We start from the raw sequence: 14,426 nt of genomic DNA, 5'->3' as shown, positions 1-14,426 counted from the left end.
GTTGATTAGACCATGCTGAAGATCGAAACTCCGACATAGAAGATAAAACCTCTGACTTAGAAAAAAAACAACAAAAAGATAGAGGGAAAAAAATGAGGATAATATATGAGAAATATAGGTTCCATTAGACACCCAAACATCCGAATAATTGGTATCCCAGAAGGTGAAAAAACCAATAAGGGCAGGGAAAATCTATTTTGTGAGATCCTGGCAGAGAATTTCCCAACTCTAGAGAGGCATTTAAACATCCAGATCCAAGAAATACAAAGGACCCCAAATAGAATCAACCCAAGAAGATCCACACAAAGGCACATCTTAGCCAGACTGGCAAAGACCACAGATAAAGACAAGATACTAAAACTGGCAAGAGGGAAATGACACATGACTTACAAAGGCCATCCCATCAGGCTAACACTGGACCTCTCAATGGAAACAATGCAAGCAAGGGAAGAATGGGAAGACATATTTGAAGTGTTAAGGGAGAAACAATTTCAACCAAGATTACTATATCCTGCAAGATTATCCTTCATATGGGAAAAAAAAGATTAAAATCTTCCCAAACAAAATCTGAAAGAATTTGCCAACACCAGGCCAGCTCTTCAAGAAACAGAAATAAAGGAACAAAAAGCAAACAAGACAATCTTAAATGTTGGGATAATTCCAGAAATATCAATAATAACATTGAATGTGAATGGATTGAATTCTCTCAAGAGACACAGACTGGCTGAATGGATAAAAAAACAGAAACCCTCTATCTATTGCTTACAGGAAAACCCACCTCATGGATAAAGACATACATAGACTAAAAGTGAAGGGTTGTAAAAAGGTTTTCATGCAGATGGGAACCAAAAAAGAACTGTAATTGCGATACTAATTTCTGACAGAATAGCCTTTAAAACAAAAACTGTTTGAAGATACAAAGAAGGACACTGTATTGTAGTAAAAGGGTCAATCAATCAAGAAGATATAACGCTTATAAATATCTGTGCACCTAACACAGGAGCACCCAAATACGTGAAGTAAAGATTGTTATATCTAAAAGGAGGGATAGACTGCAACACACTAATTGTTGGAGACCTCAACACCCCACTATCCCCTCTGGACACATCATCTAGACAAAAAATAGGTAAAGAGATAAAGGATCTAAATGATACCAAAAATTAAATGGACTTAACAGACATCTATAGACCTTTCCACCCAAAATCCATGAGATACACTTTTTCCTCAGCCCCACATGGAACCTTTTTGAAGATTGGTCACATGATAGGGCACAGGTAAGCCTCTACAGATTCAAAGGCACAGAATCCATAGATTCTATAAGCCAAGAAACAAGACAATCTGGATAAGATGGACAATTTCCTGGGCACATATAATCTACCAAGATTGAGCCAGGAGGATATAGAAAGTCTGAATAGGCTGATAACAAGCCAGGAAATTGAATCAGTAATAAATAACCTCCCAACAAAGAACATCCCTGGCCCTAATGGCTTCACCTCTGAATTCTACAAAACTTTCACGGAAGAGTTAACCCCCATTCTGCTCAAGTTATTTCTAGAGATCTAAAAGGGTGAATCTCTCTGTAATTCATTCTATGAAGCCTCCATCACCCTTATCCTTAAAACACATAAGGATAGGACAAGGAAGAAAACCTATAGACCAATATCTCTGATGAATATAGACACAAAGGTTCTCAACAAGATACTAGCAAATCGTATCCAACAACTTATAAAAAGATTATACATCATGATCAGGTAGGCTTTATTCCAGAAATGCAAGGTTGGTTCAACGTACACAAAACCAAAAATGTAATACACCATATTAACAGGAAGAAAGATAAAAACCATATTATCATATAAATTGATGCAGAAAAAACATTTGATAAGATACAGCATCCCAGGACCAGCTGTTGGCGTAATGGCTATGTTGCTGGACTCCCATGTAGCCGACCGCGGTTTGAGTCCCAGACACAGTGGCTTAAACTCATGCTGGGTGTGTGTGCATGTGTGAGTGCCCAAGATTCTGAGAGGAGAATGGAGGAGAAGGGATTGTGGTGTGTGGTGTGGCCACACCCCCGGGGGGTGATTTCTCGCTTTCTGTCTCTCTGTCTTTCTGGCGAGTGCACGCGCTCTATAGCAAAAACCTCTCAAAAAAATCCCTTCATGATCAAGACTCTCAGCAATATTGGCATAGAAGGGTCATTTCTCAACACAATAAAAGCTATCTATGAAAAACCTAAAGGGAACATCTTTCTGAATGGAGAAAAGCTGAAAGCTTTTCCACTATAAACTGGTACAAGACAAGGATGCTCACTTTCTCCACTCCTTTTCAGTATCATACTGGAAGTCCTCACCAATTCAATCAGAAAAGAGGAAAAAATAAAATACATTCAAATATGAAAAGAAGAGGTGAAACTCTCTCTATTCACAGATGACATGATTGTATACATAGAAGACCCAATGGTTTCCATGAAAAAATTTCTGGAAGTAATACATGAATACAGTAAAGTTGCAGGATACAAAATCAACATACAGAAATCCATAGCATTCTATATATGAACAGCGGGCAGACTGAGGTAGAACTGAAAAAAGTAGTTCCATTTACCATAGCCATAAAAAGTATAAGATACCTAGGAATAATTCTAACCAAAGAAGTTAAAGACCTCCACAAGGAAAACTATGAGAAGCTAAAAAGAGAAATTGAAAATGACACAAAAAAAGTGGAAGGATGTCCCATGTTCCTGGACTGGAAGAATTCATATAATCAAAATGGCAATTCTACCCAAATTAATTTACATATTTAATGCAATCCCAATAAAAGTATCAGACACATTCTTCACACATCTAGAAAAGACAATCATAAAATTTGTCTGAAATCTTAAAAGATCTTGTATTGCCAAAGTAATCCTGCACAAGAAGAGTAGAATAGGTGACACCTCACTCCCAGACCCCAAAATATACTACAAAGCTGTGGTAATCAAAACAGTATGGTACCGGCACAGAAACAGACAGGTGGACCAATGGAACAGAATAGAGTCCCCAGAAATAAATCCCCAAACATAAAGTCAACTGATTTTTGACAAAGGGTACCAGTCAATCCAATGGGAAAAGGAAAACCTCTTCAGAAAATGGTGCTGGAATAACTGGATGTCCATTTGCAAAAAGATGGATCTAAACCCTTACCCCTCACAAGTGAAAAAAGTCAACTCAACGTGGATCAAAGATCTAAACCTAAGACCTCAAACTATAAAACTGCTCCTAGAAAACACTGGGGAAACTCTGGGAGATACTGGGGTAGGCAAAGACTTCTTAAGACCCCCAAAGCACAGTCAATAATCCCCCAAATAGACAAGTGGGATTATATCAGACTAAGAAGTTTTTGCATGGTTAAAAATACAGTAATTAGTGTGAATTGACAGCCCTCAGAATGGGAAAATATTTTTGTAAACTATGCATCTGATAAGGGTCTGATAACCAGAATACACAAGGAACTCAAGCAACTTTTCTGAAAAAAGATGATCAACCCTATTAAAAGATGGGAGAATGAGATGAAAAAAACACTAAGGATGTCATATGAATAGACAATAGGCATATGGAAAAATGTTCAACATCCCTCATTGCAAGGGAAATGCAGATCAAAACAACAATACCACCTAACCTCACTCAGAATAAGATTAAAAAAAATGATAAGTGTTGGCAGGGGTGTGGTGAAAGGGGAACTCTCTTACACTACTGGTGGGAATGTAAATTGGTCCAGCCACTGTGGAGAACAATTTGTAGGTTCCTCAAAGACTTTCAAATAGAACTACCATATGATCCAGCAATTCCACTCTTGAGTATCCACCCAAAGGACAGAAGAATTCTTAAATCAGAAAAGTGCTTGCACATTGATGTTTATCATGGCATTTTTTCACAATTGCTAAGACATGGAACCAACCAAATGCCCATGACAGATGAATGGATTGAAAACGTATGTCACATATACTCTATGGAATACTACTCAGCCATTTTTGACAGAACGTGGGTGAATATGGAAGATTTACTACTAAATGAAGCAAGCCAGGCTATGAAGGAGAGACATTGTATGTCCTCACTTAATATATACTGAGTGTCCGCACTTTATGACTGCAACTGAATGACTAAAGGATATAGAAACACAATAAATTGTTGTAAATACCAGATATAGTGTGGCAAGAGAGTGAGTGAAGGAGCAGAGTCAGAGGAAGGACATTTAAAAAAAAATAGAGAGGCAAAGCATTAATGGGACAAAGAAATGGGGTATTATCTGTTGAAGATAACTTTATGGTATTATCAACTGGACTGGGGAGAAATGTATACATTTTGGAATATTCATTTTGCAAGCTAAACAACATGATCAAATGTATAAAAGAACTAGAAATTAAAATAAAAATAAAAAAGTATTGTTTCATTAGATAAAAATTATTTCAGAATGAAATACTCTGATCATTGTGCAGTTGTATAAGTAACAAGCATCTATTATTTGCTACACATGGGAGTATCTGTCTTAGGAGATACGACTGGCAGTGAGAACTAATATTTACCGTGAGAAACTGTGTTCAAAGCAATTAGACCAGTCTGGTAATTTGTGGGAGCTCAAAAATACTAATTCCTCCTTACTCCTCTAAAGAAAATTTTAAGTGGTGTAGGGAGATAAGACATATGGAAAATAAAGTTTATTAAATAAGGGTTAAGAAAACTCTTATCACTTGAGTATATTCCTGCAGGGAATACTGTGAGAATTCCATTGGTTCATCCTCAAGGAAAGCTTCTAGGAGAGGTGAGATTTTAATGTTCTTATGTAGCAGAGAAGTTGCGAGATAATGCCTGGTAATTAGCATAAGCTTGAAGCCAAATAGCTGGAAAAACATGTTCTAGGACATTGCAGATCAAATCATATTTCTAATAAAAAGAATCTGCTGGATGTTCAGCAGACAGAACATCCACCAGGAAGATAGAGCTTAATGAATTTCAGTCATTATTGAAACACAAAATCACAGAGCCAAGTTTTTTTTTTTTTTTTTTTTTTTTTTGAAAGGTTTTTGGTATAGGACATGTGCACTCACCAGAAAGACAGAGAGACAGAAATTGAAAAATCACCCCCTAGGGGGATGGCCACAGTGCAATCCCTTCTCCATTCTCCTCTCGGGATCTTAGGCACGCATGCACACATGCCTGGCATGAGTTTAAGCCTCTAGGTCTAGAATTTGAACCATGGTAGCCTATGTGGGAGTCCAGTGACATAACCATTATGACATCTGCTGGTCTCCATAGAGCCAAGTTTGTATACATTGTTAATCGTATGCTATGAACTGCTAAAAGAAAATGTAACAGAAGCATCGAATGATATGCTTTTTCTTTTCTGATTTTTAAATTGGGATGTTTGATTTTGAAGATCACTAAAAAAGAGTGGTTGTTTGGAGCAATCCCTAGGAAAGTGAGTGGTCTTATTGGAGAACAAAGGTAGTCCTGCAGAGGAAGACCTCTGAAAACAATGGGTGCTGTATGAGACCAATAATATTTAAAACTTGCCCTAATCCAGAGCATTCTCATGTATACATTTGTGTTTGTGTGTGCATTTTAAACCCAAGATCACTTAAAAAAAATTTAAATTATACTAATCATCCAGTTGTTTCCTGAACTATTTTGAATCAGCTGATCTTTGAAAACATTTTTAAAATTATATATTTTACACACTTATAAAATTTTTGGAGAAAAAGTTATTTAATAAGGTAGATGATTATAGTATAAATGAAATTAATAGCTTTTTATACTATGTTCTTATATAGAAAACATGAAGGGAAGGGATTCAATTTATATGTATAACTAAATAACATCTAAAATCTAGAAACAGTCTTAAGAAATATTCTGGGACTAGATGAATAGAATGATAACATTCTACATGACGGTATGACAAAAGATTCAAGACCATGACAACACACTTAAAGAAATGGAGAGACATACCTTAGAAAAAGTCATCTTAAATTTTTAAGAAGATGTCAAGTCTGTTTAAATTTACTCTGTATATATTGTAATATCAATCAAAATTTCCATTTGTAGTGAAAGTGGTAAAAAACTTGACAAAATGTTCCTAAGTTCCACTGTGAAAATAAACATGCAAGAACAGCTGGAAGAATTTTGAAAAACAAAAATATTAAGAAGGATCATTGCCTTACCAGATGTTAAATGCATCATAAAACTACGGAAATTAAAACAATATGGCACTAGCTGAGAAACGGAAGGTTAAGAAAGAAAATGTCTACGCTCAGACGCAGCTAGATACAGAAATTTAGCACATGAGGACGTGAGCACCTCGAATCCTCAGGGAAAAACTATAATAGTGAATAAGCGTTTGTTCAATTGTTGGCTGTCTGGGGGTAAAATGTACTTCCTATAGTATTCTTCACGTTAGTGATGCATGTTTAAAAAGGACTATAAAAGTAATAGAAGAAAATATGGGCATATTTTAAACATAATGTTGAGGTAAGGGAAACCTTTCTAAGCATGACAGAAAGGATTGAGACATAAAAAACAAAGTTCAAAATGTAATTACAAAAAATTAAATACTTCTGTATATAATGAACACATTAAGTGAGGTTGAAAGACAAATGACCAGTGAGAGAAAAGCATTTTCCATGTATGTAAGAGATAGAGGCCTACTGTTCTTAATATACAAAGATTTCTTACAAATCAATAAGAAAGTACATTCCAACAGAAAAATGAGCAAAAATAAAAATGTAACATATATTTAAAACATTTTGGTTGTCCAAGAAAATTAGTTGGACACTAAGATCAGAAAAGGAGAATCAACTTTAAACTTAAGAAATGAAAGCCCAAAACAAAGTTCTTACTGGTAGAATAATAAAATGTTTTGTTAAGATACGAAGTATTTCAAACTTTACAACATTATTTACAGAAATACTTACCTGTGTTTTGTACCGAATGTGAGTCTGATCTTCACAAAAATTCCTCTGAAATTAAACTTAAAAAAAAAAAACCCATAAACCCAAAGGATATTTTGGATTCCTATAAATGAAAAGCCCTGGGGGTTTACTAGCTTCAGACACAATTAAATCCAGGAACACAAACTTTGTCATCATGACCTGTCTCTCCAGTTTTCGGCTTTGCTTTTTTGTGCCCTAGCTTTGATCTCTGACTGCTATGCTTGACATGGTGGGTCCTGTTGGTTGGATCTTTTCATCAGACAAAACTTAGCAACCTCAGTACGGAGAGCTTCTTCTCCCCTCCTAGTTCAATAAAACTGCTCGGTTGAGTATTATTGCACCAGTGTGAATGGCATGACCATTTCTGACCCAATCACTGTGTTCACTGATCAGGTCTGAATTACATGCCTGCCCATGAAGCTCTGGGTTGGCCCTGACCACCTGACCATGTGGACTAAAAACACATTAGGCTGTTACAAGGATAGGTAATGGATGCTGGATGGTAAATGATGCCCTCAGTTTGCAGTTGTAATAATTAATATATAGAGATCCTTTTGTTTTTTTTTCTCCAGCATGAATACATTGTACATTAGTCCAGTCAAAGATACTACCACACACGTTATCATCAACAGGTCACCTTCCATTTTTGTGTCTGTTAAATGTTTCTTTTTCCCCTGATTTCCTCCCTTTTATCCTCCATTGCCCTCCATCCTCCCACACTGTCTCTGGTACCCACAGTTGCTCTCATGCTTTTATGCCTTCCAGTCGTTCAGTTTCTACCACAGAGCGCAGGTATTTGGTATATATTAAGTGGGGGCATACGGTGCCTCTCTTTCATAGTCTGGCTTGCTTCACTTAGCATTAAAGCTTCCATATTCATCCACTTGCTGTCAGATGCCAGACTTAGCATCCGCTAATGGCAATATCTTACAGAACTAGAGGAGTGCCTCACCACCAGGATACTGAGTGGGACACAGCTGAGATACTGCAGAGCATTTCTAGCACCACAGGGATTCCCATGCTGTCCTTTTTGTTTTGAGAGGGCGCATGCACTCGCCAGAGAGCCAGAGACAGAGAGACAGAAAGCAAGAAATCATTTACAGCCGTATTATGATTCTTAAAAATTTTGTAAAAGGTTACAAGCTGCAGTTGAATCACACCAACACAGAATTTGAAACCCATTTTATTTGAGCAGAACATATTCCTAATAAGACCTGGGGGTCTTATTACAGGCTCTCACACCCTTCCAAAACAGTAGAAAGTTGTAACAATGTCAGGGAGCCTAAGCGACACCACACAGCAGTATTATTATAATTTAATACTGGTTGAGTGCCAGCCAAGAGCTAGACTTTCTAGAATACACAACAGGGGACTGATTCCTGTCCTTCGGATCACCTCTCCATATATCAAACTCACATTAAGGCTTTCTGTTTCTTTACAAAAACAAAGCACAAGAGTTTATCATTTGGGAATGGATAGAATGACGAAAGCTCAAAATTTACCTTACTTATAGCATCGGGTCTTCACATCACAGGTATGCAGTGAATATATTTTCGTGGATTGACCTGCTTCTGGACTGTGTATTTAAACTTAGAATCTCATCAACCAGTTCACATCCTTCATTGTATGATATTTGTTAAACACTTACCATATGCAAAGTTAAGTGCAGAAGATATGAAGATAGGCAAGTTGTGCAGCGTTGGAGGCCATGATGAATTGCCCGATGGGACGGCTTACAGGCATGAAGCAGAAGTTTCTGGAGACAGCGCTTTGGCGTCAGCTACTGGAAAACATGACTAACATTGGCTTAGAAAAAGATGGGTTTAATTTTTCCTACAAAGCAAGAGACAAGAAAAAAAGCAATTGCTTTCATTGCTCACAGGGCTGTCAGGGACTCGGGCTCCCTGGCTTTCCGTTCTGTGTGCTTGCATTGCTGGCTTCTTCCTGTTCTGCTAGAAGCTCTGTGGCTTTAATACGGCTCCGGTGACACCAGGCACCATATTCCTGCAGGAAGAAGAGGGGATAGGGAAGGAACGCATCCAGCCACATCTGTCCCTTTCCGCAGGACACATGGGAAGGGCACTCCTGGTTGCGACTGTTTTGCAGAGCAAAAGAACATTGTGATTGTTGTCTTAGAATGATGGTTCCTCACTTCCTGGAGGTGAACACATTGCTCTCCCACATGGCTGGGTCCTGCTAGCAGGAACAGGACAACTGGTCAGTCATTCAGATCAGCGGGAAGTTCAGTCTTCCACAGAGGAGGAGGAGAATGGAGTGACGGCAAAGTCTGAAAGGCCCCTTTGGCAGGCTCAGAAATTTAGGTTTTGTTGACAAATAAGTAATATTTAAGAAATCTACAGTTGGTTACTATTAACCAAAGAATATTTCTAGGATTTTAGCTTGTATAGTGCTTAATACAATTTTCATGATTATCCTCTTTTTTTTTTTTTTGAGAGGTTTTGCTATAGGGCACGTGTGCTCATCAGCCAGAGAAAGACAGAGAGATAGAGTGAGAACTCACCCCCCAGGGGGGATGGCCATGCCGCAATCCCTTCTCCTCCATTCTCCTCTAGGGATCTTGGGCACGCACGCACATGCGCCCGGCATGAGTTTAAGCCACCAGGTCTGGGACTCGAACCGCGGTCGACTATGTGGGAGTCCAGCGACATAGCCATTACGCTAACTGCTGGTCCCAATGATTTTCCTCTTTTAATCTTAGAAAAAATACTTTCAAATAGGCCTCACAGAGGGGAGACTTTGACAATTTATTTAGCAAAATAACCAGGAAAATGTAAGAAATGACAGCAGTATATAGCCACAAGATGTCAGATCTCTTCTGGAGTAGCCGATATGGCTTCAGAATTCCCTCAAGATTTGAGGTCAGGGGATGCAAGTGTCCCCTACAACCTGGCAGACCATGACCTTCCCTGTGCCCTTCACTTGTGTGTCCAGATTCCAAACATGCGTACTCAGTTTCTCCAGTTCAAATGTAACAAAACAGCAATGAAAGGCTTTTGGAATACTTCCTGACCTCCCCCCGTTTAATTGTTAGAGGGTGTGTATATGAGAGAGAGAGACAGGCTGCCGAAGGGGTGTGGTCATGCTGCAGTCCCTTCCCCTACAGTTCTCTACCCTGTTTGGAATCTGGACACGCAAGTGAATGTGCCAGGCAAGGTTTCCAAGCCACCAGGGTGGTGCGTCAGCTGTGGCTGGCCATGTGGGACCTGGCTGTTTTAACTACTAGGCTGCAGGGTAGCCCTGTCGGAGCCTTATACCCTGAATTTGCCTACGTGTCCTATGTAATGCTCAAAGTGTTCATTTACTTGACTTTTTCTTAAAAATGTATTTAACTTATTGTTAAATGCCAGTCACCATTGACCCATGATGATAGATTTTGAGGTCCGAAATCTAATGGTTTATAATATTTTAGAAAGGAAAAAAACCTTTTAAGGAAAGTGCTACGAAAACAAAACAAAGCAAAAACAAAAACAGAAAAAACCCTTTGAGAGTTAAACCAGGTATTTTCCTCCTTAATGGGCACTCCACGTATGGGGACCCATCACAGATCTGGCGGCGAGTTCCCCATCTTATTTTGGTAACCCTTTGTGCTAATTTTTAGTGGTTATGTGAATTGGTTAAAGTGTTGAATGTTTAGATGCTGTTGATCTAAATCACTTTGTAAGAGGTTCTAGATCTCTGTAAGAAGCATGACCACGATCAGCACCATTCTGTAAAAGCTGTACGATCTAGAGTGGTTTCCGTATCCGCAAAGGAGGGGGCGGAGGAGGATACATAGACGCAGAGGCAAGCCTGCGAAGGAGGAGACGGCTGTGCCCGAACTTGTCTCAGTCACACCAGGCTCCTCTCCGTGGGAAAGCACAAACATGCGGTGATTCACTAAGGCCTGAAAACCAGGAAGGCGAGTCCCTATGGCCATTTCAAGTCTAGAAGTAAAATTGTGCAACTGTTGTGAAGACTGATTTAAGCAGCAGGAACCAAGGCTTAAGGAATGACAGAAACAGAAGCAGCTGTACTGGTGACATTGTTTTAAACACATCTGCTGCTCTTTACTGGCCTCAACGGCCATCTGAAGACATTTATCAGGCTTCTGCTATTGTTCTCACAGACCTATGTCACCATGGCATGGGTGTCCTGCTATCTCCACTCAAAACATAGGACTTTCATGGCTGGAGGTTACCCACTGCAATGCAGGTCCAGAATGTCCAGTTTGGGAGCAAAGCTCTATCTCTAAAGACTGTGTTTCTGGATGACTTCTGTGGGCTACCTCAAACTATTTGCATATCTAAATTTCTTGCATAGTAATTTTATTTCTTATATTGGGATTTTTCTCTACTGTAACACTTGTGTATACTTTTTTTACCTTTTGTTTCTGTGGTGTGCAGATTACTTTGATTCTCAGTAAACTATTTGAAATGTTAAGCACAGGTGTGTTCTTGTAACTGATGGTGATTGTGGTGGGCTTGTTAGAAATCCATAGGGGAATACAATGGTGGGCGTACATCTCCCTGCTGTGGAACAGACTGGGTGGTTCTTCCTCCCTTCTCCTTTCCCTCCTGTGTAACTTACATTTCCTTCCTGGGGAACTGTTTAAACTCCTAGACTCTTTTTTTTTTGGGAGAGATTTTCACTGTAGGGCGCGTTTGCTCGCCAGACAGACAGAGAGAGACATAGAGACAGAAAGCAGGAAATCACCCCCCAGGGGGGATGGTCACGCTGCAATCCCTTCTCCTCCATTCTCCTCTCGGGATCTTGGGCACGCACGCACACGCGCCCGGCGTGAGTTTTAAGCCACCGGGTCCAGGACACGAACCGCGGTCGACTACGTGGGAGTCCAGCGACATAGCCATTACGCTAACTGCTGGTTCCCAACTCCTAGACTCTTTTTTTATTTTTATTTTTTTTTTAGACTTTTTTGCTATAGGGTGGGTGCACTTGCCCGAAAGACACAGAGAGACAGAAAGGGAGAAACCACTTCCCAGGGGGGATGGTCACGCCGCAATCCCTTCTTCTCTGTTCTCCTCTCGGGATTTTGGGCATGCACGTACAGATGCCTGGCGTGAGTTTAAGCCACCAGGTCTGGGACTTGAACCGTGGTTGACTACATGGGAGTCCAGCAACATAGCCATTATGCCATCTGCTGGTCCCTAAGCTCCTAGACTCTTTTTTTTTTTTTTAAATCTTTCATTTGGTTTTTAATTATCTTAAGTCTTATGATGGCATGATTTACAAATCTACGCTGATGGTATATCTCCTTTACTTTAATCCTTCTAATAAATTGTCAAAAACACCATTACCAATCACACACATACAGCGGTTCTTCAGTTTCTCTGTGGTTTTTAGCAGTTGCCTAACAATCCAGAAATATAACTTAGTCTGACTTAAATAATAGAATTCAAAGGTATAATTTAGCATGCTACTAAATCTTGTCACACTGACTTTTAAAAGCATCTGACCTTGTAAATCATTTATAAATGTGTAAAGTGTTACATATTCTTTATTTGATAGTACACATAAACCACACTAAAATGTCTTTCAGTAAGTAAAAGGGAGTGTTTTAGATACAGGGGATTCTAATTAAAATGGTAGAATTATGACCAAATATATAAAGTAGACATCACTACCATATCTTCGGTTTTACTTTGTGTTTATTAAGCTCCTAGACTTTTTTTTTTTTTTTTTGGAGAGATTTTCACTGTAGGGCGCGTGCGCTCGCCAGACAGAGAGAGACATAGAGACAGAAAGCAAGAAATCACCCCCCGGGGGGATGGTCACGCCGCAATCCCTTTTCCTCCATTCTCCTCTTGGGATCTTGGGCACGCACGCACACGTGCCCAGTGGGTTTTTAAGCTTCCGGGTCCAGGATGCGAACCGCAGTCGACTACATGGGAGTCCAGCGACATAGCCATTATGCTAACTGCTGATTCCCATAAGCTCCTAGACTCTTAAAGAGAATGCCAAATATGGAGAAACACTTAGCTGTAGAGCCAGAATTTCCCACCTTTGACTCAATATACTTTCTGATACTATGTTTTAGGGTACTAGGTGAGGAAATAAAACAAGACAACTTTGTTTTACTGACATTAGCTTCAGGAAGTATTCAGGTGAATTAGCGTGGGCAATTAAATATACTTTGTCTAGGAAAGAACATTTACATGAGTTTTTTTTTTATCATGTGATTTTTTGAAACAATTTGTTTATTCCACTTGACACACATACACAGGCACCCCCAACATGGTCTCCATACACCACCCCCCATAGCCTGTCAGCCATGATTATGGGCGCATGTGTGTGACCTGCACGTGCCACAAGATCACTGGTGCAAGCCTGGGACCTCCCCACGTGGCCTCAGCGTCTCAGAGAGCTGTGCTGTGGTTGCACCACTGTAGCTGTCCTTGCAACTGATTTCATGGGTTTACCCCAAAATAGGTCTTTTTGATGATATTGCCCCCGAATAGCTACAACCCTGTCTGTGCTACACGGAATGAGCACCTCTTTTGATGAGTGCTGGCTTCTTTACGAAGGGTACTGATCTGTTAGGATGATATAATACATACAGCCAGGACTTCCCCTTACCGTGTGGGGGAGGAGGTGGGCATGGCCTTCTCAGCCATGATGTGCTACAGAGCGGCCTTGCTCTCTGGAGTCTGAGTATTAGGACAAACACCTGGCGTCTAGATGGAGGGGTGTCGGATTAGAGTTTTATAATGTGCTAGGTGATGCTCAGGAACCTTCTGCCTGGAGTAACGAGTGTGAACTGTACAATTAAGGTAAAAATAACGACAGTTATGGGATTCTTTTAAATTGCATGACATGACAGGTTCTAACGTAGACTTGAAACTTGTTTGCCTTCGAACATCTCTTAACGAACAAAGCTGTTTACAAACAAGCCCGTTTCTTTGGGATGACTGGTTATGGGAGCAGGGCATGCCATTTCCATCATCTTATATGTCTGATGTAAAAAAAACAAAAGTCGTTTGTTTTTGTGGTGGGATTATCCTTCAGAGAGTCTGCTGGTTGTTTAGGGGCTGGCGTCAGGTATCTTCCAGAGCCCTTAGAACTCTTTCCTGTTTGTGGGGGGTTCAGGATGGATTTAAAGGAAAATAAACACCAGATCTGGCTCACGCTAGATTATTATCTGGTACTTAATGTGTTTGAGGAACTGGTTGAGAAAGTCGAGTACGTGCATGTGTTGCGAGGGGTAGTTCGGCTGTCAAGCAGGCCTCTTGTGTTGGGCTTGTTGAACCTCCGTGCGGTAAAGAGCCATAACCTGTTTATGAGGATTTTTCAAAACTGTGTTATCCAGACACACTGGCTAGCGTTTCCCTGTGTGTGAACATGCCTTCCTTCTTGAGCATAGCAAACACAGCCGCCTCCCTTCAGAAGTAATCCAACCCCTTAAGGGCAAATCATTTAGTCATCATTTCTGTGGGTAATTACAGGTATTCCT

The 14,426-nt window shown here is 39.9% G+C and overlaps 1 long non-coding RNA gene across 3 annotated transcripts in view; it reads right to left on the bottom strand.

The window, feature by feature from the left end:
• Positions 1-14,426, bottom strand: part of LOC102474524 (uncharacterized) — a 36,290-nt gene that overhangs the window by 2,489 nt on the left and 19,375 nt on the right. Inside the window, exons 3-5 of one of the 3 annotated variants that reach the window (XR_003549809.1) lie at positions 8,839-8,962; positions 8,607-8,741; positions 6,941-6,996 (exon numbers count right to left, since the gene is read on the bottom strand). This is a non-coding gene — a long non-coding RNA (uncharacterized LOC102474524). Of the gene's footprint in view, positions 1-6,736; positions 6,997-8,606; positions 8,742-8,838; positions 8,963-14,426 lie in introns of those variants that run through there. The other 2 variants (XR_003549807.1, XR_003549808.1) reach the window with 2 other exon arrangements.

The sequence above is a fragment of the Tupaia chinensis genome, unplaced genomic scaffold (genome assembly GCF_000334495.1).
Source record: "Tupaia chinensis unplaced genomic scaffold, TupChi_1.0 Scaffold000315_1, whole genome shotgun sequence".
NCBI lineage: Eukaryota > Metazoa > Chordata > Mammalia > Scandentia > Tupaiidae > Tupaia > Tupaia belangeri.
The sequence above is the reverse complement of the archived record's forward strand: the minus strand, read 5'-3'. Positions and strand labels throughout refer to the sequence as shown.